Consider the following 25,113-nt stretch of genomic DNA (forward strand, 5'->3'; position numbering starts at 1 on the left):
AGTGGAGAGAGGTTGGTTTTTGCATAAATATTTTATTCCTCTCTGTCCACTCTAGTGCTTTTCAAATCTTTCTGTTCCAGATTCTTTGACTTCTGTTGTGGTTGAACACCGATTCCAGCTATACATTCATTTCAGGTTTCTTTGACTGTGATGACGAACACTTGTGTTTTTCCCTTTTATTATCGCAAAGGCCTCTCTTTCTTCCCCCTTTGTAGTCGTTCCCCTTGCTGGAGACAAAAACACTGCATAGTGAGGAGGTAAACAAGTAAACTGGATCAAAACGCAAGGAGATCAATTGAAAGTTTCCTCACAAGGAGAAAACACAGACAAAAAACAGGTTACTAGTTGGGCTGATCAAAAACAGAAGTGCCTGTGAGACACCAGCGTGGGATGACTTCTTCCCTTTCCTTCCTTTTTTTTACTTTTTAAATGAATTGAAACTGTGTGGAGTTATTCATTGTTCTATATTATATAGCTTGAAAATGGATAGAAATTAGCTCATAGCAACATGCTAACTTGTTCCATTGCACACGGTGCCCAGGGTTTCGCGGACTTTTTCGGTTCAGAGATCCCACTATAGGGGATACATTTTTCCACAGACCATCTCATATTACGAACACTAATTCAACAAAACTACCATGGTACCCCCTAAATGCCATAGGAATTAGAAGGCTTCCTATTTTTGAGAAAAAAAAGTTCAGTTAACAAATTCATATTTTTTTAGGCAGGAAAAAAAAAGCTGCAATTTTATAATAATAGTCATATTTAAGAAAAACAACAACAAAAATGTATTTTGTCAGGACAAAAACTCTTATAAGATAGGATAAAATATTTTTTATACATATGAACAATTATGATGTTAAAGTCAAAGTTTAATGATGGAACTAAGTCATATATTAATAACTACATCTCAAAAACATTATTTTGATTTCGGCCTTTGTTATGGAAAAGACGCCTGTAGTCTCTTAAAAACTTGGACTATTCTGAAAGTAAAATACACCTTTTGTTCCCCAAAAAATATTCTCCTTCTAGAAAGTTTATAGTGGATATAAGCAGCCTACACAAGCCCTTTCAAATGCCACATTTTAGTGATACATTAAAAAAATGACAGCAAGAGAAATGCTTTCCAACCTTGTTCTACCATTAATGGGAGCTCTAACCAGCTCCTGGGGGAGCTTCCCTGGCCGCAGCTGTCTCACTTTTGACTCGGAGACTCACCTGGCTGACAAAAATGGATGTGTGTGCGTCTACAGCGGGGAAACATAACGGCCATAATGACCTCACATTACTGCCTCCTTTTCCCCTATGGGGCTCATCTAGATCGTAGCAACTGTGAGCAGTCACATCAAGTCGCCATTGTGTTTTGGGTTTTACACAGACGCGAGCAAACTTTTGTACTCAAGGGACACATTTGATTTTTAAGACAACTAGTTGGGAAAACTCATTTAGATTGAGTTTAGTTTCTATGGACATTATTAAAAAAATGGACCAGATACATGGTGTTTTAGCACAAATGTTCATTTTCAACACGTGTCTATATGAGTTGTTATGGACATCCTTTTAAAATCAGTGTCCTATTACGGTAGTGCCTTGAGATACAACTAACTTAAACATTTGTAGGCCTATCTCAAATCACCTTTTTAGGAAATTGACACGTTGCGAGGAGGTAGGACTCAGACGCAGAGTGTAAGTTGGCCAACAAGGCTGCAGCTTTAATCCAATGAACCAAAAAACACCTCTCAAGGAGGGAAAAAAGGCAGAACAAAAAGAGCTCCAAACTGGAGAATAAACAAGGGCACTCAAAAACAGGGACAACTAAAGGCGCTCCGCTAGGGAGGAAAACAAGGGGCAAACTAAGGGCGCAAGACAAAGCAAGGCAAGACATCGAACAAGGACTGTGGAACAAGGACTGTGAGGACGCTTCCATGCACTGAGATGTGACACTTCGGCAACGGAGGGGAGAATGCAGGTGGCTTTTATGTCCGGGTTGATTGGGAGCAGGTGGAAACAATCATGGGCGTGGACCGGTGATTACTGTGCAGGAGGAAGGGCAAGTGACCTGAGGTGAGAGGGTGGTTAATGACTTCAAAATAAAACAGGAACCTGACTGTGAAATAAAAGCATGACCCGCCACGCTGGTGGCGGCGTGACAGTACCCCCCCCTCAACGGCCGGCTCTCGACGGCCCAGGAACCTCGGGGTGTTCATCATAAAAATCGTCGATGAGGGAGGGGTCTACAATGAACCGGGCGGGCACCCATTGCCGTTCTTCAGGCCCGTAACCCTCCCAGTCAACCAGGTATTGGTGCCCCCGGCCCCGCTTTCGGACGTCCAATAATTTTCTGACCTTATAAACTGGGCCCCCCTCCACCATCTCCGGAGGGGGCGGCGCAGGCTCGGGCGGGACCAGGGAACTGTCCTGAACAGGCTTGACCTGGCTCACATGGAAGGTAGGGTGGGTGCGGAGGGATCGAGGCAGGCGCAGGCGCACGGCGGCTGGACCTACTGTCTTGGTGATCGGGAATGGCCCCACGAATCTAGGGGCCAACTTTGGACAAGGTACATTTAGATGAAGGTTCTTCGTCGATAGCCATACCTTTTGACCTGGTTGATACTGGGGTGCGGCCCTCCTCCTCCGGTCAGCAGCTCTTTTCATCCTGTCGCCTTGACGTTGTAGTGCCAGTCGAGCCGCTGACCAGATTCGGCGGCACCGGCGGACCATGGCGAGAACCGAGGGAACTGAGGCTTCCTCCTCCAGGTCTGCGAAGTAAGGTGGGTCGTAACCATGCACACATTTGAACGGCGTGATTCCTGTGGCAGAGGTGGGTAACGAGTTATGAGCCAGTTCAACCCAAACCAAGTTTTTGCTCCAGGTGGACGGATTTTGGGAGACCAAGCACCGGAGTCCGGTCTCCAGCTGTTGATTTAGCCTCTCGGCTTGTCCATTGGCTTCCGGGTGGTAGCCCGAGGTTAAGTTCGCCTTGGCCCCTATGGCTCTGCAGAACTCTTTCCAGAAACGAGAGACGAACTGGGGCCCGCGGTCGGACACAATGTGTCGCGGGAATCCATGGGTTCTGAATACTTGGTCTATCATTATTTCTGCTGTTTTCTTGGCGGAGGGTAACTTGGGTAATGGAATAAAGCGGACCATCTTTGAGAAGCGATCAACAACTGTAAGTATTGTGGTTTTACCATGTGATGTGGGAAGTCCAGTGACAAAGTCCATTGATATTTCAGCCCAGGGTCTTGAGGGGATCGGTAGTGGCTGAAGGAGGCCCATCCGAGGTTGATTAGATGATTTATTTCGGGCACAGACTGGGCAGGCCTTTACATATTCCTGTACCGAGGCTTCCATGGAAGGCCACCAGAATCTTCGGGCGACAGCGAACAGGGTCCTGCGAGTACCTGGGTGACAAGACAGACGAGAGGTGTGTGCCCAGTTGATCACCTGTGCTCTTAGGGCCTCCGGGACGAAAAGCCGTCGTGGTGGGCATTCTTTCGGGGTGATCGTGTCTTGAAGGGCGTCCTTGACTTCCTCTTCAATCTGCCAGGACAGGGCTCCTACTATGCAGTCTCTCGGCAGGATGGGTTCAGGTTCGGTTGCTGTGGATTCCGGGTCATGAATACGTGAAAGGGCATCTGCTTTAACATTCTTGCTTCCGGGTCTGTAGGTCAGAGAAAACGAAAATCTGTTAAAAAACAATGACCACCTGGCCTGTCGGGGGTTCAGTCTTTTTGCTTGGCGCAGGTACTCCAGGTTGCGGTGATCTGTCCAAATGATGAAGGGGTGTTCTGCGCCCTCCAGCCAGTGCCTCCACTCTTCTAGGGCGACCTTGACCGCCAGTAGTTCCCGATCTCCAACGCTGTAATTGCGCTCGGCCTTGGAGAGCTTCCTGGACAAGAATGCGCAGGGGTGCACCTTTCCATCCTCCTGGCTCCTTTGGGATAGGACGGCCCCGACGCCCAGATTGGAGGCATCTACCTCAACCACGAACTGGCGGGTAGGGTCGGGAACTCTGAGTATCGGAGCCTCTGTGAAACGTTTCTTGAGTGTGTTGAACGCGGCGTTGGCCTCCGGAGTCCAGACGAAGCGTTGCTGTGGCGAGGTCAAGGCATGGAGTGGAGCTGCGATGGAGCTGAAGTTGCGGATGAATCGTCTGTAAAAGTTGGCGAATCCCAGGAACTGTTGCACCTTCTTTCTGGACTCAGGTGTGGGCCAGTCCCTGACCGCGCTGACCTTCTCTGATTCCATCTCGACTTTGCCAGGAGATACGACGAATCCCAGAAATGAGATGGTATCGGCGTGGAAAAGGCTCTTCTCAGCCTTCACGTAGAGCCGGTGTTCAAGCAGGCGTTTCAAGACTTGGGTGACATGGTGCTGGTGGGTTTTCAAGTCCGGTGAGTAAATCAATATGTCGTCTAAATAAACATATACGAACTGGTCGATGAAGTCCTTGAGCACGTCATTGATCATGGCCTGGAAAACAGCTGGCGCATTCGTGAGTCCAAATGGCATGACTAAGTATTCATAGTGGCCTCGGGGAGTATTGAAGCCAGTTTTCCACTCATCCCCTGCACGAATACGGACGAGATGATAGGCGTTGCGGAGATCCAGTTTGGTGAATATCTTGGCTTGCTGGAGCTGGTCGAATACTGAGGACATCAAGGGCAGAGGATAACGATTCTTGACTGTGATTTCATTCAGGGGACTGTAGTCAATGCAAGGGCGTAATGAGCCATCCTTCTTGCCCACAAAGAAAAAACCGGCTCCAGCTGGCGATGACGAGGGCCGAATAAGTCCGGCTTTCAAGGAAGTGTCTATGTACTCGTTTAGGGCCTTGCGTTCGGGACCCGAAACAGAGTACAATCTCCCCTTGGGGATGGTAGATCCAGGAATCAACTCGATCGCACAGTCATAGGATCGATGTGGGGGAAGTGACATGGCCTTGGTCTTGCTGAACACCTCCCTGAGAGGATGATAGCAGGTGGGAACGGTGTTCAGGTCCGGGTAATCCTGGTCATTCACGAGAGACACCTGTCGGATGGCAGCGGGAGGTGCCTCTGCCGCTGGCCGCTCCACCCCATGGTGTTCACAATCATCTCCCCAGTCCAGGACTCGCCCCGATCGCCAGTCGATGCGGGGGTTGTGCAACTGCAACCAGGGATGACCCAGGACCAGTGTGTGTGATGGGGAACGGAAGACATGGAAGCGAAGAAGTTCTCGGTGCTGTCCAATATGGATCTCAAGAGGCTCTGTGACATGTGTGATGAGGAATAAGTCTTTCCCATTGAGCGCCCTGGCCCTCATATGGGTGGAAAGTGGCTCCGTGCCTGCCTGCAATTTTTCCACCAGACCCCAATCCATGAGGCTCTCGTCCGCTCCGGAGTCAATGAGAGCTAGTAGGTCTGTGGAAATGGCATTGCAGGAAATCTTGACTTGCGTGAGTTTTCGGTTTTTGCCTTGCTTGTGAGTCGCGGTACCCACCGGAGAGCCTCTCTTGGTGGGACAAGCTACCACCAGATGGCCTTGTTCTCCACAGTAGTAGCATCGCCCCTCTTGACGACGTCGCTGGCGTTCGTGGTGAGACAATCGGGCGCGGTCCAGCTGCATCGGCTCCTCGTCACTCTCGCTGGGCCTTCCCGCGGTGGGCGACTGGGGAAGGGCACCTCGCGGAGGGCCTCTTGCTTCTGGGTGCCGGAAGAATCCGGAGCCGTGTCCCCGTTGATGTCCGCTGGTCTGCAAAAGATCTCGCCGTCGATGATCTGTGCGGATGGCCAACGAGATCAATGAGTCCAAATCGCCAGGTAAGTCCACTGGCAATAAGAGTTCTTGCATGGCTGTGGAAAGCCCCTTTAAAAAGTGGTCAAAAAGGGCTGTGTCATTCCAGCCACTCTTGGCCGCTAGAGTTCGGAATCGGATTGCGTAATCATTCACCGATTCTCGGCCTTGTCTGAGGTTGCTAAGCTCTCGAGTCTTTTCCCAATCCATGTTGGTTGGATCGAACACGAGGCGAAGTGCCCTGCTAAACCCGGCTGCGGTTGAGCAAGTCGGGGAGTGCCGTGCCCATTCCGTGGTGGCCCAGTCTCTGGCTCGTCCAGTCAGATGGGAAATCATGAAGGCCACACGGGAACGGTCGGTGGGAAAAGCCTGTGGCGAAAGTTCAAAATGTAAGTCGCATTCGGTCAGGAATGCCTGACATTGTCCTTGGTCTCCCGAGTATCGCTCCGGGGGAGCCAGTCTCAACCCCGCCCCGGTCAAGGCTGGAGTTGGGATCGGTGGTTCTGCGGTCTCTGGTTTCGTGATGGCCGGCGTGGAGTGTCGCAGGTGGCTCATTAGCTCCTGCACCTGTCCAGCGAGCTCTCCCATCCGGGTGACCATCGCCTGCTGGAGCTCCTCTGTCTGCGACAGGCGGGCGGCCTGTCGTCGAAGTGCAGCCTCCAACTTCTCCGCTGGGTCCATGCTGGCCGAAGTGTACTGACACGTTGCGAGGAGGTAGGACTCAGACGCAGAGTGTAAGTTGGCCAACAAGGCTGCAGCTTTAATCCAATGAACCAAAAAACACCTCTCAAGGAGGGAAAAAAGGCAGAACAAAAAGAGCTCCAAACTGGAGAATAAACAAGGGCACTCAAAAACAGGGACAACTAAAGGCGCTCCGCTAGGGAGGAAAACAAGGGGCAAACTAAGGGCGCAAGACAAAGCAAGGCAAGACATCGAACAAGGACTGTGGAACAAGGACTGTGAGGACGCTTCCATGCACTGAGATGTGACACTTCGGCAACGGAGGGGAGAATGCAGGTGGCTTTTATGTCCGGGTTGATTGGGAGCAGGTGGAAACAATCATGGGCGTGGACCGGTGATTACTGTGCAGGAGGAAGGGCAAGTGACCTGAGGTGAGAGGGTGGTTAATGACTTCAAAATAAAACAGGAACCTGACTGTGAAATAAAAGCATGACCCGCCACGCTGGTGGCGGCGTGACAGAAATGCATTAGTCCATTCAAGCCTCATTCATAACCCCAACAAAAATGTTTGTAATGTTGTTTTTTGATTTAAGGAAAATACCACTCTATAATCTTGTACTTATTGTATATTGAAAATCAGAGTAATAATATTATCGTCACAATTTGTATATATACACTTGTATATATAACCAGGTTTATACATTTGATTTTTAAAAAATAGTAAATTAGTATTGTATTAATAATAAAATAAGTTTAAATATATAAAGTAAAAGGGGTAGGACTGGATACGTTTTTAACTTCTTCATACTCCCTTTTGAACATGTAAACTATGATTGATAATTTTATTGGGGTTTTCTTTTCTTTTAATTTCTGTTTTTTTCTGCTGTTTGCTTGTTTATATGTTTAATATGTTCATCCATCCATCCATTTTCTTGACCGCTTATTCCTCACAAGGGTCGCGGGGGGTGCTGGCGCCTATCTCAGCTGGCTCTGGGCAGTAGGCGGGGGACACCCTGGACTGGTTGCCAGCCAATCACAGGGCACACAGAGACGAACAACCATCCACACTCACACGCACACCTAGGGACAATTCGGAGCACCCAATGAACCTGCCATGCATGTCTTTGGAATGTGCGAGGAGACTGGAGTACCCGGGGAAAGACCCACGCGAGCACGGGGAGAACATGCAAACTCCACCCAGGAAGGCCGGAGCCTGGACTCGAACCGGAGTCCTGAGAACTGGGAGGCGGACGTGCTAACCACTCAAGCACCGTGCCACATTTATATGTTCAATAACATTAAAATAAAAAAAAATTAAAATTCATTATTTTTTTTTTATTGTTTATATGTTCAATAAAAATCAAATCAAAAAAACAAAAACAAACAATTGAATGCTTTAGTTCAATTAATTGTGCTTCAATTCAATTCTGGCGTGACGGCCTTGGCCCCTGGGGGCAGTATAATACTGTTATATACGCAAACAAAGAAGAGTACCGTTACTGTAAATCTCACTCACTCAATAAGCTTGAATATTACTTATCTTTTTTTTTTTTTTTTTAAATCACAGAAGACAAATAATACATGTAGTATATGATATCACCTGCCTACATGTCTTGCTCTTCTATTTGTGTTCAAATATCCATTGCTTGAAGGGCTATCTCAATGCTAATAGCCAGCCCATCATGGGATTTTTCATTTTTATATATGAATTCTGGCCTGTACATTTAAATGACCCCCAAAATGGCTAAATTAATACAACAACAAATTATGAAGACAGTGGACATGTAAATGCTCATCAATCCATCCATCCCGCCATCTCTTCAGGGTCTCAGGGAGCTGAGTTTATCCCAGCTGACATTAGGCGGCATCAGACGACAACCTGGGATGCTCACCAGTCAGTCACAGGCCACATGTAATGACAGACAACCACTCACAGTCACGGTGACCCTACTTTGCCCACCCCTGGTCTCATACCTCAGTGTGATGATTGTTGTCTGATTAATTCTGGAAGCATGCATTCAAATTCACCATCTCAGTGGAATGCACTTGATGACATGAATAATGAATAAGAGCTCACGCCGTTCTCAAAATAGTCTGCTGTTGACATGTCGGCCGTGATATTGGCTATTGGATTGCATCTCATGTTGCTCAAATCAATACCTGACAGACCGTCATCCTTTAGTGCAGGAAGCAGACACACCAAAATGCAATAATAATCAAATAAAGGCTTCAGTACAGGCAAAAGTAGCTTTTGAACTCTGCTGGTACAACGACAAGTACCGTATACGGTACATTTGAATTATAGTAATTTGCCTGAATAGGAGACATTAAATAAAAGTGAATTTTTAATGTCTTGTGTGCGAATAGATGTCTGTTTTGAGTGCTAGCCCATCAATTGAATGCATGACTAAATAACTAAGTCAATATTTTGTTTCAGCTTTGGACTCCTTGTGAAACTGTCAACAATTTTTCCAGATTGCTGCTAATTTACATGCGGCGTCCCCACACTGAGTTTTCTGAGACACCTTTTACCTTCTGGAATGTTTTGACCAAGGAGAGGACAGGAGAACAGAGAGGAGAGATCATATAAGCAGGTGTTAAGAGCTGGTATGTTCTTTCCAGCATAGCAGTAATGCAATTACATTTATGGGTCAATCTTCCTCAGGGCATGTTAATTATGTCTGGAATGAGGAGAATCCAGAATAAACATTGTCTATATGTCATTAGTAACTTGATTACTAATCATGTCAATCAATGTTTAGTAAATTACCTCTCTGGCAGGTTGTAGCTTATACAGGATAATTCAATCATTTAAGTGGTATGCACAGCAAAACTTGATGTTCAAATATGTGAATTGAACTATTGTCATTGTATGTGTTAATTGTGCATTTGGCCAACATGTGGACTAATTACTGAATTAAATGACATGACTGCTATTTTGCTTGTCAAGCCGAAAATATCAGCACTCTGGATTGGTTTAATGCAATTAGTTCCTGCTCCAAAGTGGACATAAGCCATTTATTTATTTATTTATTACATTCATGCTGGCAGATACAATGCTCAAATAGTGATAGAAAAAAAATAATAAATTCAGACATCCCACTGCCACTCACCTCCGAGAGAAACACACGTAATTTCACATTACCAATGTCAGGAGCTCTCCGTTGTGGGCTCACTCTGTCACAACCGTAATTGCTCAAGCACTTTGCAATGACTCAAATGGCGGAGTTCTACATGGGGAGTGAATGAGGCAGTGTTATTAACCAGAAATCCTCTTGGTGATTTGCTGCTTGCTCTGTAAGAAGCAGTGCTGGGGAAATGTGGGTGGCTAATTGTCTGAACAGGACAAAGTGCAGATGACATCCTGTGTACTCACACTTCATAAACGCTCAAAGCGACTTTGTCTCTCTGCGGCGCTTTGAAAGTCAACTTTGTGAACAGCAGAACTAAACTTGAGCTCTAAGCTGTTATCAGTGCTGCAGGAAAGGTCCTGGCACAGAATTTGGCCGAGCTGCAGCATCAGCCTCAGATAAAAGGACTAAAAAAAATCTGGGGCAAATTATTGAATCCTGCTTTTTTCCCCCCTCCCGCTCCCCTAAAATTCCAAATGTCCATCGCACTCTGCCAACTGGGCTTCATAAAATCGATTGAAGAAGCCAACTGTCTGCTGACAGTATTGGATCGACATGGAGGAACCACCCTGGATGCTTAATTTGCTTAAGATCCTAAATAGCTGGCACTAATTTGTCTGTTCATTCATTCTGAAAGATGTAAGTGTTGTTGGCAACAGGTGTAATATGGCGTTAGATTTGTGCCACAATTCCGTGTGTAACAAAATGTGTTTCGTACGTACAAAATGTGTTTCGTACGTACCAAAAATGTGTTTCGTACGTACAAAATGTGTTTCGTACGTACCAAAAATGTGTTTCGTACGTACAAAATGTGTTTCGTGCGTACAAAACAGTCCTCGCGCACGCTTGCTACGTCTCTCCTCAACACGTACGAAACTTTGATTTACGCTTGCGATGCAAGGGTCGAGGCGTGATATTTGTGCCACAATTCTTAACCAATCAGGAGTCGTACAGGAAAGCAAATCCTGATTGGCTGTTTAATATCCAATCAGGCAGAACTTTGACAACGTGTCGTCACGCCGCGTTGCATCATGGGCGCTTCTTCGATTTTTTTTTTTTTTTTTTAAACAAGCACTCGGTCCTTTCCTGTTTGAATTTTTGTCTGTATTTCTGCTGACTTTTATTTACTTAATATAAGTTTTGTTATGTTACGGGATGAATCAGCTCCTAACTGCTTTCCTGCTTAGCGGAAGAAGGAGGGAAAACAAGTTTTAGCGCTCATGGTGATGTTGGATGACGGCATAAAATAGAAGAAAAAAAAAAAGAGAAGAGGCTAACCTGCTACTTACGTTTTCATTATGGTAAGTTACAAAATACTGTACTGTATTTAAGTCAGTAAATCCTATAGTTTTGTCCTCTTTTGATCGTGCTACTATCATTACAATCTTAAACAATGCATGCCATCATGAGTGGCGTATAAGAAGTAGAAAAGAAAATGTTAGACCATCCATTTTTCTTTAGTAATTAGTGCCTGGTACCACTAAAGGTATATCGTGAATAATAGAAAACACTGAATACCTAAGAGCACTGTGTTTGGCAGTCCAATGCCATAGTTATTGACGTAAGAATTGAATTCATTTTGGTTACAAGACAACCATACACCATGACTAGCAGCTGTTGAAATAAACATGTTTGCCCAAAATAATTGTTTTACTAATGTGAGAAACATGGTTGATCTTGTCATTTTTCCATAACAACAGATAGACAAATAAAAATCTGAGCGCTAACCTTGGGTTTTGTTTTTATTACCAGGCAACAAAGATGACAAAGGACCCAGAATGCACCTGATGACACCACAACAGAAGTGTCAAAAACACCACGAGAAGCAGAAGATGAAGAAGTGGAGTGGAAAAAATATTGATATCGCGCTATTGGCCCATGCAATATGCATATAACAGACACGCAATAAGTTTCATATGGAATTTTTTGCTTTTATCTGAATTTGACCAGTCAGCCACTTGCTAAAATGTGCACCACCATCCACTAGTTGAACATTATTGAAGTCATTACAATTAAATAACTCTGAATACATTTTACTGCATGAGAAATATAATTTGTTCATTAGATAATAAAATCATCATCAGTCATTTCTTTAGATCCATATTAAATATTGCAATATCTATTGCTATATTCAGCAAAATCGCGTATTGCATGATTTTCCAATTTTGTGCAGCCCTAATTCCTGACGTTTTTGAGCCAGCTGATGAGACCAATTTGACTTAGTCATTAAAATGTCTGTAGGAAGAGTCAGAACGTGAAGCTTGAGCTTGACAGCAGAGAAATCAAGAGCTCCTGAAGAATGACAACATTAACATTGGACTATCATAATTTGAAGTTCGAATAGTTGTAATGGCCTGTTTTGCAGCATACCAAATCAAACATTTTTAAAATATTTTTTCTCCTGTAAGTTGTCGACACTTTTACTGAACTTATTTAAATGTGTCTTGCAAACAGTATCATTGACAATTAGAAAAATAAAAAGTGTCACACACACTGTATTCGGAACAACCTGTAAACAATAACCAAAATACTATTGCAGGTACAGTGCCAATGCAGTACATGACACATTTATGGTTTCAAGATTAAAGTGCGGAAGTGCACACACTGCACATTTGCCCATCATTGACCAAGAAGACCTCAGAGTACTGTACTCACGATGATGTATTGAGAATGCAAGACCCAAGAGGTTCCACATATGAAAATATATTACACATTGTATTTGTAATTGACACTTAATGATGCATTATCGATCAACAAACAGCAAACTGTACATTTTGTTTTTAAATCAAATGAATCGTCCTCAGTTACAGTGCATCTTTGCAGTTTTTATTTCAAGTTTTACACACAGTAGGCATGGTAGACTGCTATTGTGGAGCCATCCATCGCCGTCCCATCCATCTCAGCTGTACTCTCTACCCTTAGACATCTTATTGATGACTGTGACCCGGATATAGAAACGATGCGCAATCTGGATTGGTTTACCTGGTAAATTGGAAACAAACAAAAGCTCAAGGTTATTAATTGTAAAACGTGAAACAATCATATCCATCCATCTTCATGTAGTTATGGGAAAACAATGTGACCATCCATGTTTCTACAGTTTCTTGTTCATGTTAAATGTCTAGTACAACTAAGGGTAACCACTTCATAACCTCTGCAGCTATAATATGATGCTCTTTTGAGGGAGAACAGTCAGAAGACCTTTGCAATAATCAAGTCTACTGGAAATAAAAGCATGAGTCAGGTTCTTCTGGTATGGAGCATGCAACCCTTCGGTCGAAGTCTTTTAGGTGGTAAAAGGCTGCTTTAGTGATTTGTTTGAGATGGCATTTATGTGCACAAGTATACAGGTAATGACAACAAAATTAACTCGTGAATTGAATTTAAGAGCTGATATCTCGTAATTTTCCACGATTTTCTAATCAATATCACTAACGTACTTAAAAATCAGTAACTATGGCATTGTGTTAACAGTGCTTTTGGACATTCCATGTTTTTTTTCTGTCTGTTAGTTACACGATATACATTTGGTGGCACTAGGCACTAAAAATGCATAAGAAAATAAAGAAAGGGGGTGGCGATTTTTTCTTCTTCATCATAACTATGCACATCCATTGCCAATGTCGTGTATGTAACTATTACATACAATTTTGATTGTCTTGGAAGCCTGTGTGTGATAGTGGCCAAGTTAAAAGATGCTATTTTTATGCTACTTACCGTTATGAAAATGTTGAAAGTAGTCTTCGATTCGGAAGTTAGCGTCCCCCCCAACGGTCATCCAACGGTCCCATGAGGGCTAAAACTTGTCTTCCGCTAAGCAGGAAAGCAGTTGGGAGCTGCTTCACCCCGTAATATAACAAAACTTTTGTTAAGTAAATAAAAGTAAGCAGAAATGCAGATAAAATACAAACAGGAAAGCACCGAGTGCTAGTAAACAAAACAAAAAAACAAAAAATCGAAGAAGCGCCCATGATGCAACGCCGCGTGACGACACGTTGTCAAAGTTCTGCCTGATTGGATATTAAACAGCCAATCAGGATTTGCTCTCCTGTCCGACTCCTGATTGGTTAAGAATTGTGGCACAAATATTACGCCTCGACCCTTGCATCGCAAGCGTAAATCAAAGTTTCGTACGTGTTGAGGGGAGACGTAGCAAGCGTGCGCGAGGACTGTTTTGTACGCACGAAACACATTTTGTACGTACGAAACACATTTTTGGTACGTACGAAACACATTTTGTACGTACGAAACACATTTTGTTACGCACGGAATTGTGGCACAAATCTAACGCCATAGTGTAAAAGTGGTCGAGATTGTCATATATATTATTTAAGAGGATTTGTACCCTGATGGAAAATTTGGGAAAGAATAAACAATAAATCTGTTGCTCCATGGCCCACATAACTGATGTCTCGATCGATTCTGCGTAAGATTCTCTTTAGAACATGGGACAGCTCACCTGTAAAACTGCTCAGTGAAAAACCAGCACCAGGTGTCACACTCCACTGAAATGACCCTGATGCAAGGAAAGGCAGAGTTGACAGGAGTTTTGTCATAGATGATATAGCATGACTCCTTCTTGTGACTGGCTCCAAGTCAACCCTGACATCATCCATAAATAGATGAGTCTCGATAATATACTCCCCCAGAACGCTCAAAGGGGCATATTCTCTCATGTGCTTAAGTCAGAAGTAAAGAATAAAAGTAAATAGCATTGCTAATTGGGCATTTTTTCAATTATTCATATCATTTCATCTCGGTACACACCGGGTTAAAACCTGCGTCCTCTTGGTCTTGTCCCACCAGGTTTGTTTGCAGAGGTTATCTCCTGTTAGTCATCAGTATGCGTGAAGCAAAAACATGATGTCCTGCCCTTGGCCAGGACGCTCCCGAGGCTCCTTTAAAGCAAATTGATAGAGAACCTTGACCTTGGCTTGCATTATTCATGTGTTGACAACCAGAGCACTTCTCAACGGACCCAAATGTATTTTAAAATGGAATTAATGGTATAAAGTACAATGAGGACGAGGATCCTTCCATTATGGGCCCAGAAGGAAAAATTAATGGAATAAGATTTATTTAGTTTGTGTTTGAACCCATTATTGGATTCATTTATGTCTCATAAATGAGCAATTTAAAAACATCTCCTAGTTGTCTTGGTGAAGTCAGTCAACTCACTCCTGCACACCAACCAATTTCATACTGCACAAAAATTGGGTCACTGTATCGGGTTTGGACACACATTATACTGCACAGTTTTTATTTTATTTTTATTTTATAAATTTAACCACAAAAACAAGGCGCCGATTGTTACAGAAGAAGATTGCCACAAAGAAAAGAAAAAGAGAAAGTGGATATTTTGAATGCTTTTTGCCTGTGATGAGTTCCCCATTCACTTCCAAGTCAATTCCAAATAAAGTTCATTAGTGTTTTAAAGCGCTAGATATACTGTAGTCTTTAAAACCAGTCAAAGGGTAAAGTAGCGGTCTCCATCTTCACTCACAAAATGCACCACAGCAGTCACCCGTCAAGTTCACAATGGCGACTAAAATTTGTCCTAGAGCAGAAGCAGAATATGGAGAGGGGGGTTGGCAGCAATACATAACCGAAAATGTATTGTCTGCATGTGCTGATTCACTGTGTAATGTATGCGTCCCCTGAGATGAATGGCAATCCATAAAATGTCACATAGATCTTCTTTATTTGTCCCTGCTGGGCGGCGACGTGGTTCCAAAATGTTCATCTTTGCAGTCTTCATGACGTCTATTTTTTACCTTGAAGGTGGAAAGTCAGATGATGACAAACTTAAATGTAACATACTGAATGATTGGCAAGGAAGTTTTAAATGTGTTGTATACCCTACACATAGTTGTGTGACTGGAGAATTTGTATTTATTTTTTTATCTGAAAATTTCTGAAAGGGAGTCCTTTTCAATTTTAGCCTCAGTGTTATCTAAATTTTCTATTGGTCCCGTAAGAAAACGGTGGTTGTGACCACCTGCTCATTTTCACGATTTTTGTGAATATTTAAAAAAATAAAATAAATAAATAAATAAAAAGGTGATGTGCTGTATTACACACACATTTTATTAAAGAGGAAGTCAACCCCCCCTTCCCCCAACAAAAACAAACATAGACAATAATATGTTCTATGCAGCCCCACTAGTCTAAATATGGTATTCTGGTTAATATTGTGTTAGTTGAATATAAGTTAAGCAGCAAAATTCAGCAGTTGTCATCAATATCAGGAAGCGGCCGTTTTGCCACTTGCTGTCGACTGAAGATGACATCATAGTTACTCAGGCTCAGGGAATAACCAATCACAGCTCACCTGTTTTCTGAAGCTGAGCTGTGATTGGTTGTTATCTGAGATCTGAGCCACATTGATGTCATTTTCACGTGACAGCAAGTGGCAAAATGGCCACCCCCTGAGATGGATTAAAATGGCTGGGTTTTGCTGCATAACTCATATTCCACAAATGTAATATTAATCAGAATGTTATATTTAGATTAGTGAGGTCACATAACATATTATTGTCAAGAAACATGACACCAATCAAACTGAATAATTGAAATGTGAATAAACAAAAGTCAAATAGGGTCAGGAACAGGCAATTTTCATTGCATGCACATTATAATAGAGTGCATTTCACATTTTTTGCATTCTGAGAGCACCCCTTGAATGTCAAAACCGTCATTAAATATTCACCTCCAAACAACATTGCATTGGAAATGCTCACTGTTGCAGTCCATTATGCATTGAATCGTGCGCTTGTCCCCTGCATCAATCGTCTCACTTGGGATTTGGAGCGTGAAATGTTTTGCAAGGGATTCATTTGGCAACATTTGTTGTCTGACCTGCAAGGTGCAGTGACTCCATAGCTGATGGTTCATTTATGTTGATATCCTCTTCCGCAGCAGCCCAGCGGCCTTTTGCGTGATCAGAGCTTGTCTAAAGTCAATGTTTTCAAGGAAACGACCTCTCCGGGGATGAATGTCCACTTAAGCCTTTACATGACAACTGCCACATGAGGTACGCCATCAAACGAGAAGCACAAGCCTTCGAGATCAATCGTATTTGAGCGAGGATAGCGCAAAGTCAGGTGCAACCGCCCCGTTGTGTCCAGTAGAATCAATTCCTCCACATGAATATGCAAATGAGTCTGGAAGACGCCACCGGCTGTTTCTTGTACCACGTCAGCTTTAAAAAAGTCCAGCCTGTCATCTGTGTTGACACTGATTGGCACTGAGGCCAAGAGTGGCCTGCCTGGGTGTGTTCTGGACCATCTTTATTTTTTTTTTATTTTTATTTTATTTTTTTTTTAGGGAGGGGAACTGATCAAGGCCCTGAATGGGAAATGAAGCATGACTACTGCAATTGCCACTGCATGGAAAAGTGCAGAAAATGCCAATGTTATGTTGGGATTTGTGCTTCATCACATTTGTTATGAATTCATTTCAAAAGTATCATTTCATATTTGACTGGATTTAAACTGCGCGTTTTGTGTGGCCTATTATGATTTCGTATCTAAACGATTACCTTCTTTTTTGAAAAATCTAGTTGTTTGTATTTTCAAGTGAGCAATAGCTGATGTCATCGAGTTTCCATGCAAAAATAAACAACTACAGTAAGAAAGTGTCAACACTGACAATAAATTAATTTTTTAAACTAAACTTTTTCAGAAGTGTATAACTTTTTCAAGAATATAAAATTATCTGGAAATTATCTGAAACTTTAAAATAGATTTTTTTTTTAAATTTGACTATTTCTACAAAATGTACAACCTTTTTGTAGTGAATATGCAACATGTTCCGAAAATATTATACAGTACAACATTTTTAAAAAATGTGACAATAAGAATCTAGAACTTTTTGCTCAACTTTTTATTCAACTTTTTTTTTTTTCCCCCTTTGAAAATACTAGATTTTATTTTTCTTTAAAAAAAGTTTTCAACATGATATCTTTCTGGAAATACAGTATATGATGTGTTTTTTTCAATATTACACTTTTTTTTTTCTTTTTTTACTACAACTTATTTTCTTTTTTCTTTTTTTGGGGGGGGGATATATATATATATATATATATATATATATATATATATATATATAGGCCCATTCTAGAAAATCTATCACTTTTTTTTAATCTAAGAAAATTTCAATGTTTCATTAAGAGTAGATAGACTTGGTCTCTAATGCGCAATATGTTTAAGATAGAGATGAATACGTTTCAATTCAATTCCATTTTTTAAATTTCACTCTTTAAAAAAATGAAATGAAAGAAAATATAAAATGTAAAATGCTTCGTAGGTGTCCACCCCACCACCCTCAAAAAGCAATCATATGAACTGAAGCATCACAAGCATTTGATTTAAATTCAAATCAGCTGCAGCTGATGAAAGTGTTTACACGCATCACTAAACATCACTCACTCATGTTCTCACCACTGTGAGAAAAAGTTTGGAGCATATTTTTTTCCCAAATTGATGTCTGTTGCCATGGAAACATGTATTCCCATGTGTGATGCAGTGGATGATGAAGACCAAGGAAAGCACAGCAAAACATTTCAAAAGACTTTTTTTTTTTTTTTTTTAAACCAGGCTGGCACTGAGAAGTATGCATGCTGAGGAACTCGTCTGAATTCATTGCTCATAAACATGCAAAGCAATGAAGGGGCAGTACACATGACAAACCTTACAGTGTGTCCAGCTGTACCTAATATTGTGGGTAGTGAGTACCATATGTCTCCACCTTTTTCATTTTAATGACACCGTATTGTCATTTCCTGATGGGAACACGCTGTTTTGAACTTTACATGCCAGCATGTGGTTTGCGTGACATTTCTTGTTGTGGCGTTTTTTTGAAATGCTTTCGACAAGCAACATCAAAGTCAGCTCAGTCGGTCAGGATAGAACGCAGAGATTCTCTTCCACCGTTTTGACCCACTTTACTTTAACGACGGCAGTACTTGGATGTCTGCTACAAATCATTTAGTAGTATGAATAATAACATCCGTACTGCTAATCACACTGATGTTGATTTCAATCAATTGAGGACAGACTACATCCGTATCATCGCTTCAATGTCTCCAGTTTATCATGTGTGCTATCTCTCTCCTTTTTATTTTCTAGCTTTTTCTATGGTCCTTTATGTCGCTCTCTCTCTGTCTTTCTTTCTCTTGACTCTCTCCCTCTCTTTCACCCTCTTGTGCTATTGTGCTCTCTATTTGTCTCATTCTCTCTCAGTCCCCATCTCTGTCCATTTTATTGTGCACTCTATCTCGATCCCCCTCCTCTCTCTCTCTCTCTCTCTCTCTCTCTCTCTCTCTCTCTCTCTCTCTCTCTCTCTCCCTCTCCTTTTTTTATTGCATCCTCTAGCTCCCTCTTCTCCCACCTCGCACTCGCTTTCACTTTCTTTTTTCCTGCCTCACCCCTCTCTATTGCTCCCTCCCTTTCTCTTCTCGTCTATTGCTCTCTCTCTCTCTCTCTCTCTCTCTCTCTCTCTCTCTCTCTCTCTCTCTCTCTCTCTCGCATTCGCTCTCTCTCTCTCTGTCTCTCTCACTCTCCTTTACTCTACCTCTCCTCCCTCTCTACACTTCCACTATTTTATTACATGTCTCCCTCTTTTCTTGCTCTGTCTCTCTTTACCATTTTGCTCCCATTTCTCTCTCTCTCTCTCTCTCTCTCTCTCTCTCTCTCTCTCTCTCTCTCTCTTTCTCTCTCTCTCTCTCTCTCGCTCTCTCTCTCTCGCTCTCCTTTTTTTATTGCACCCTGTCTCCCTCTTCTCCCTCTCCCCCTCGCGCTCGCTTTCACTTTCTTTTTTCCTGCCTCACCCCTCTCTATTGCTCCCTTTCTCTTCTCTTCTCTTCTCTTCTCTTCTCTCTCTCTCTCTCTCTCTCTCTCTCTCTCGCTTTCTCTCCCCCGTATTGCTCCTAATTTTAATGTTCCCCTTTCTGTCGCTCTTTCTCTGCCTACTCTCTCTCTTGTCTATCACTTGAGGCAGACGGCAGTCCCACTCGCCGAGGTTTTTTTTTCATACTGGGGATTTTCCTTTTAACTCTGTGGCCTTGTGTTTTCTCATACAGGGTTAGGTTCATCTCTTCATGTATGAGGAAAGTGCTTCAAGGCCTTTTACATGAAATAACATTTGTTGAATATTGGTAATACAGAAATCAGTTTGTTAAGTGAATGAAGTGACCTTTAGCAATAAGCAACCTGCTTGGTAAAGTAAGACGTCAGCAAACAAGGTAATAAATACTGTACAGTATTGTGCTATTGTTTGGTGGTATAAAACGGGCCAAGCCGCCTCTCATAACAAGATTTGTTGCACAATGTTTCTTCTTCCATTCTCTTTCATGACTCTTACTCTGTCAGGGGTCCAGTTGGAACTGGATAGGTGGATCCCAAGATCACGGCAACAGAGGAGTTTGACAGGATTTATTTACAGATCAAAAACAAGGGAAATAACAAAAGGCGCTGGCCCCAGCCAGGATGGAAAAAATGGGAGAAAAACACAAGGTGCTTGCAAAAGGCAAGATGAAAAAATATCTACTAGTAACTCAATGTCTCTTGATTAACAGATATCACAGGTAAAAGTCACAACACAAAACAGCGTAGCAAAAACTTACGAGAGCAAAAAGCTGAACTATAGCAAGTACACAAGGCAATGGCTGTAGACTTGAGAAGAATAATCCGACGTCGTCCAGGCGACGTCAGAGTCCTTATAAAGGCTTAATGTTGATGCGCCGCAGGTGCGGCGCCAGGGGAAACGCCCCCTCAATCACTCAGAGACTGAAAAAAGGAAAAGAGCACACTGAGAGCCCTGCATCATGACAGTACCCCCCCCCTTAACGGACGCCCCCTGGCGGACCACCTGGCTTAGACGGATGGGCAGCATGGAAATCACGCAACAGGGACGGATCCAGGATCCAGGAGCGGGGGACCCACTGTCGCTCCTCTGGCCCGTAGCCCTCCCAATCGACCAAGTATTGGAAACCTCTGCCCCGAGGCCTGGAGTCCAGAATCTCCCTGACCGTGTATGCAGGATCGCCGTCGACAATGCGAGGTGCCGGCGGCGATGTCGTAGATGTGTTTAGGGGGCTGGAAGACACTGGCTTGAGTAATGAAACATGGAAAACAGGGTGTACCTTCATGGTGGGAGGCAGACGCAGTCTTGCAGACACCGGAGTCACCATTTTCACAATTTCGAAAGGGCCGATGAACCGGGGACCCAACTTCCGGGAGTTGCCAGCCAGCCGCAGGTCTCGAGAAGACAGCCAGACCCTCTGTCCAGGTTCATAAGCTGGTGCGGGCCGTCGCCGTCGGTCCGCAATCTGGCGGTTGCGGGTCGCAGTGCGCGATAAGGCCGCCCTAGCCTCGCGCCAAACCCGGTGGGCACGCCTCAAGTGCAACTGGACAGAGGGAACGTCGACCTGGCCTTCCTGGGAAGGGAATAGTGGAGGTTGGTAGCCGTAGGCTGCGTAGAAGGGGGACTGACCTGTGGCTGATGTGACCAAAGTGTTGTGGGCGTACTCCACCCACGGCAGGAAGATGGACCATGATGAGGGCTGGTCGAGACAGACACACCGCAGAGCCGCTTCCAGGTCCTGGTTAACCCGCTCAGTCTGCCCATTAGACTGGGGATGGTATCCGGATGAGAGGCTGGCCGTTGCCCCCATGGCTCGGCAAAACCGCCTCCAAACTTGAGAGATGAACTGGGGTCCCCGGTCCGAAACAATATCCAGAGGGATACCATGCAGGCGAAAGACGTGACGAATGAGCAGCTGGGCGGTTTCCAGTGCGGTCGGGAGTTTACTTAAGGCGATGAAATGGGCTGATTTCGAAAAACGGTCCACGACCGTAAGGACCACTGTGTGACCACGTGAGGGAGGAAGACCTGTCACAAAGTCCAGTGAAATGTGTGACCAGGGCCTGGAAGGAATCGGCAAAGGCTGAAGCAACCCTGCCGGACGCTGGTTGGAAGGCTTCCCGCAGGCGCAGGTAGTGCAAGCCCCCACGTAGTCCTGGGTGTTCTTCCTCATTTCAGGCCACCAGAACCGCTGCTGTAGTACCTGAAAAGTCCTGTTCACTCCTGGGTGGCACGTCATTTTAGATTCGTGTCCCCAACGTAATACCTCCGAACGGAGAGTCTCTGGTACAAACAATTTGTCCATGGGACACTCAGGAGGAACTTGAAGCCCTTGCTGAGCATTGATCACTTTACGTTCCACCTCCCACTGAAGTGCACCAATCACGCAATGTGCGGGAAGGATGGGCGCCGGTTCTGCGTCCTCTCGTGCCGGGTCAAACATGCGAGAGAGGGCGTCAGGTTTCTTGTTTTTTGACCCATGACGATAGGTGATGTTAAAGTTGAAACGTGTGAAAAACAGAGCCCACCGAGCCTGCCGGGGATTCATTCGCTTGGCCGCCTGTAGATACTCCAAGTTCTTATGGTCTGTGTAAACTGTAAAGGGTTCCTTCGCCCCCTCAAGCCAGTGCCTCCATTCTTGGAGGGCCAGGACCACTGCCAGCAGTTCTCGATTTCCCACATCATAATTGGCCTCCGCTGAGCTGAGGCGTCGAGAGAAAAAGGCACAAGGATGGATCTTCTGGTCAATTGGGGAGCGTTGCGACAGCACGGCCCCCACTCCTGTATCCGATGCGTCCACCTCAACCAAAAAAGGGAGATCAGTATTAGCGTGGTACAGAACTGGTGGATTAGCAAACACCCTCTTAATTTCTATGAATGCGACAGCAGCTTCATTCGTCCACTTAAAAGGGAGTTTACTTGACGTGATTCTTGTTAGTGGTCGAACTCTTTGACTATAATTTTTAATAAAACGCCGGTAAAAGTTGGCAAAGCCTAGGAATCGCTGTAGCTGTTTACGCGTGGAGGGAACAGGCCAATCAAGGACTGTTTGGATTTTGGCTGTGTCTGCCCGGATTCTCCCCCGTTCAATAACAAAGCCCAAAAACTGGATCGATGTGGTGTGAAACTCACATTTTTCGGCTTTCACATAGAGATGATTCTCAAGGAGGCGCTGGAGCACCCTACGTACATGACATTGGTGTTCTTTGAGGTTACGGGAGAAGATCAGGATATCGTCAAGATATACAAAACAAAAAACGTTTATCATATCTCTCAAAACATCATTAATCAGGCATTGGAAGACGGCCGGGGCGTTAGTTAATCCGAATGGCATAACGCGGTATTCAAAGTGGCCAAGGGGAGTCTTAAAAGCCGTTTTCCACTCGTCACCCTCCCGGATACGAACTAGATGGTAGGCGGAACGCAAATCTAATTTAGTAAAGACTGCAGCTGATTGTAATGGTGCAAAAGCAGAATCCAATAAAGGCAATGGATACTTATTCTTAATCGTAATTTCATTGAGACCACGATAGTCTATACACGGACGCAGGGATTTATCCTTCTTGTCGACAAAGAAGAAGCCGGCTCCGACAGGGGAGGTCGAGGGCCGGATCAAACCTGCCGCCAGCGCACCAGAAATGTATTCCTGCAAGGCCTCCTGCTCTGGCTGAGATACAGGATACAGGCGAGAACTAGGCAGAGGAGCATTAGGGATAAGATTAATAGCACAGTCATACGGGCGATGCGGAGGTAGGGACTGTGCACGGTCCTTACTAAACACCTTACTGAGGTCATGATATTCTACGGGTACACCATTCAAGCTAATTGGCTCATCCATCTGCTGGGAAGGTGGGTGGCAGCCCATGCTAGCGGCTCGTAGACAATGAGCATAACAAAAGGTACTCCAGTTTTCCAATGCTGGTTTACTCCAATCTATATCAGGGTTATGGAGTTTTAGCCAAGGTAACCCTAAAACAATAGACACTGAGCGCGATGGCAATACTAGTAACCGTATCTGTTCGACGTGGTTACCTGAAAGACACAGACCGAGTAGTCCAGCTGAATAATGCACCACCCCCAGAGGTTGCCCGTTAAGATCAAACACTTCACGTGGTTTAGGAAGTTTATCTAGAATTACACCCAGAGCCTCTACCACACTGGGGTCAACAAAACAATCATCTGCCCCTGAGTCCACCAAGGCAGTGATTTTAATCTTTTTGTCCAGCAAAAATACCTCGCCAGATAGTTCGAGCCGCTTTACCCCCTCCTCGGCCGGAGGGGGCGACACCGAAGATGTTTGCTGGCACTCACGCGAGTCATCCGGGTGTTGGGGTGCCGCTGGAGGGTTGGCGTTCCTGCTGCCCACTCTGGTCTTGCGGCGAGTCGGCTGAGCAGCCATTGCTGGGCAGAAGGCGACGCGATGATCCAGCCGCCCGCAGTAGAAGCACGCTCCCGACTTGAGCCGTCGCTGCCTCTCCTCGGGTCGAAGACGTCCGCTCCCCAGCTGCATCGGCTCCACTCCCGGTGCGACGTCGGTGCTTCCTGTCGACATCTCTGATGCCACGGGCTGGGGAGCCCTCCCCCATTCGAGCCCGGCTCGCCTTGGTGGTGACGCATGACGCTCTCGTCCTCGCTCCCGCTGTCTCTCTCGCAGCCGATTGTCTAGCCGAATGGCCAAGGAGATGAGAGCCTCGAGGCTATCAGAGTCATCACGCACGGCGAGTTCGTCCTTCACCACGGAGCTTAGCCCTCGCCGAAACAGGCAACACAATGAGGGCTCGTTGAAGCCGCTTTCAGCAGCGAGAGTGCGGAACTCAATAGAAAAGTCCGCGACGGATCGCTTCCCCTGCACACAGTCTAATAGCTGCCCTCCGGCCTCCTTGCCCTTCACCGGGTGATCAAAAACCCTACGTAATTCCTCCACGAAATGTCGGTAGGAGGATCGGATGTCGGGCCGTGTACTGCTTACGGCCATTGCCCAAGACGCTGCCGGTCCCGCCAATAGGCTCATAATGAACGCAACCTTAGCATCGTCACTAGCATAGGTAAGGGGCTGCTGACAAAAAATAAGGGAGCAGTGATGTAAAAAAATTCCGCAGCTCCCCGGTTCTCCTCCATAACGTGGAGGGTGAGGCAGTATGGGTTCCCGGGGTGCAGCCGCGGCAGTTACACCTGCGGAAGCCCCCTCCCTGGCGTTCCCCTGTTCCACTCGGGAGCTCAGCTCCTTGAAATGTTGAGCTAACATGTTCACCGCATCGCGGAGCTCTACGAGTGAGGTTTCGTTTTGGCTTACCCGACGACTCTGAGTAGCCAATGCATGTCTAACCTCTTTGTTGTCCGTGGGATCCATGGTCGGATTATTCTGTCAGGGGTCCAGTTGGAACTGGATAGGTGGATCCCAAGATCACGGCAACAGAGGAGTTTGACAGGATTTATTTACAGATCAAAAACAAGGGAAATAACAAAAGGCGCTGGCCCCAGCCAGGATGGAAAAAATGGGAGAAAAACACAAGGTGCTTGCAAAAGGCAAGATGAAAAAATATCTACTAGTAACTCAATGTCTCTTGATTAACAGATATCACAGGTAAAAGTCACAACACAAAACAGCGTAGCAAAAACTAACGAGAGCAAAAAGCTGAACTATAGCAAGTACACAAGG

The 25,113-nt window shown here is 44.8% G+C and overlaps 2 long non-coding RNA genes across 2 annotated transcripts; one reads left to right on the forward strand and one right to left on the reverse strand.

Annotated features, from left to right (window-relative positions):
• The first annotated feature begins 10,302 nt into the window (after positions 1–10,302).
• On the forward strand, positions 10,303–12,081 carry LOC144015059 (uncharacterized). The gene is made up of 2 exons (XR_013282676.1): positions 10,303–10,891; positions 11,343–12,081. It is a non-coding gene; the product is annotated as an uncharacterized LOC144015059 (long non-coding RNA).
• A 313-nt stretch (positions 12,082–12,394) lies between these two features.
• Positions 12,395–13,530, reverse strand: LOC144015060 (uncharacterized). The gene is made up of 2 exons (XR_013282677.1): positions 13,308–13,530; positions 12,395–12,572 (listed from the first exon to the last, which is right to left on the reverse strand). It is a non-coding gene; the product is annotated as an uncharacterized LOC144015060 (long non-coding RNA).
• Positions 13,531–25,113: the final 11,583 nt, after the last annotated feature.

Source organism: Festucalex cinctus, chromosome 2, assembly GCF_051991245.1.
Source record: "Festucalex cinctus isolate MCC-2025b chromosome 2, RoL_Fcin_1.0, whole genome shotgun sequence".
Taxonomy (NCBI): Eukaryota; Metazoa; Chordata; class Actinopteri; order Syngnathiformes; family Syngnathidae; genus Festucalex; species Festucalex cinctus.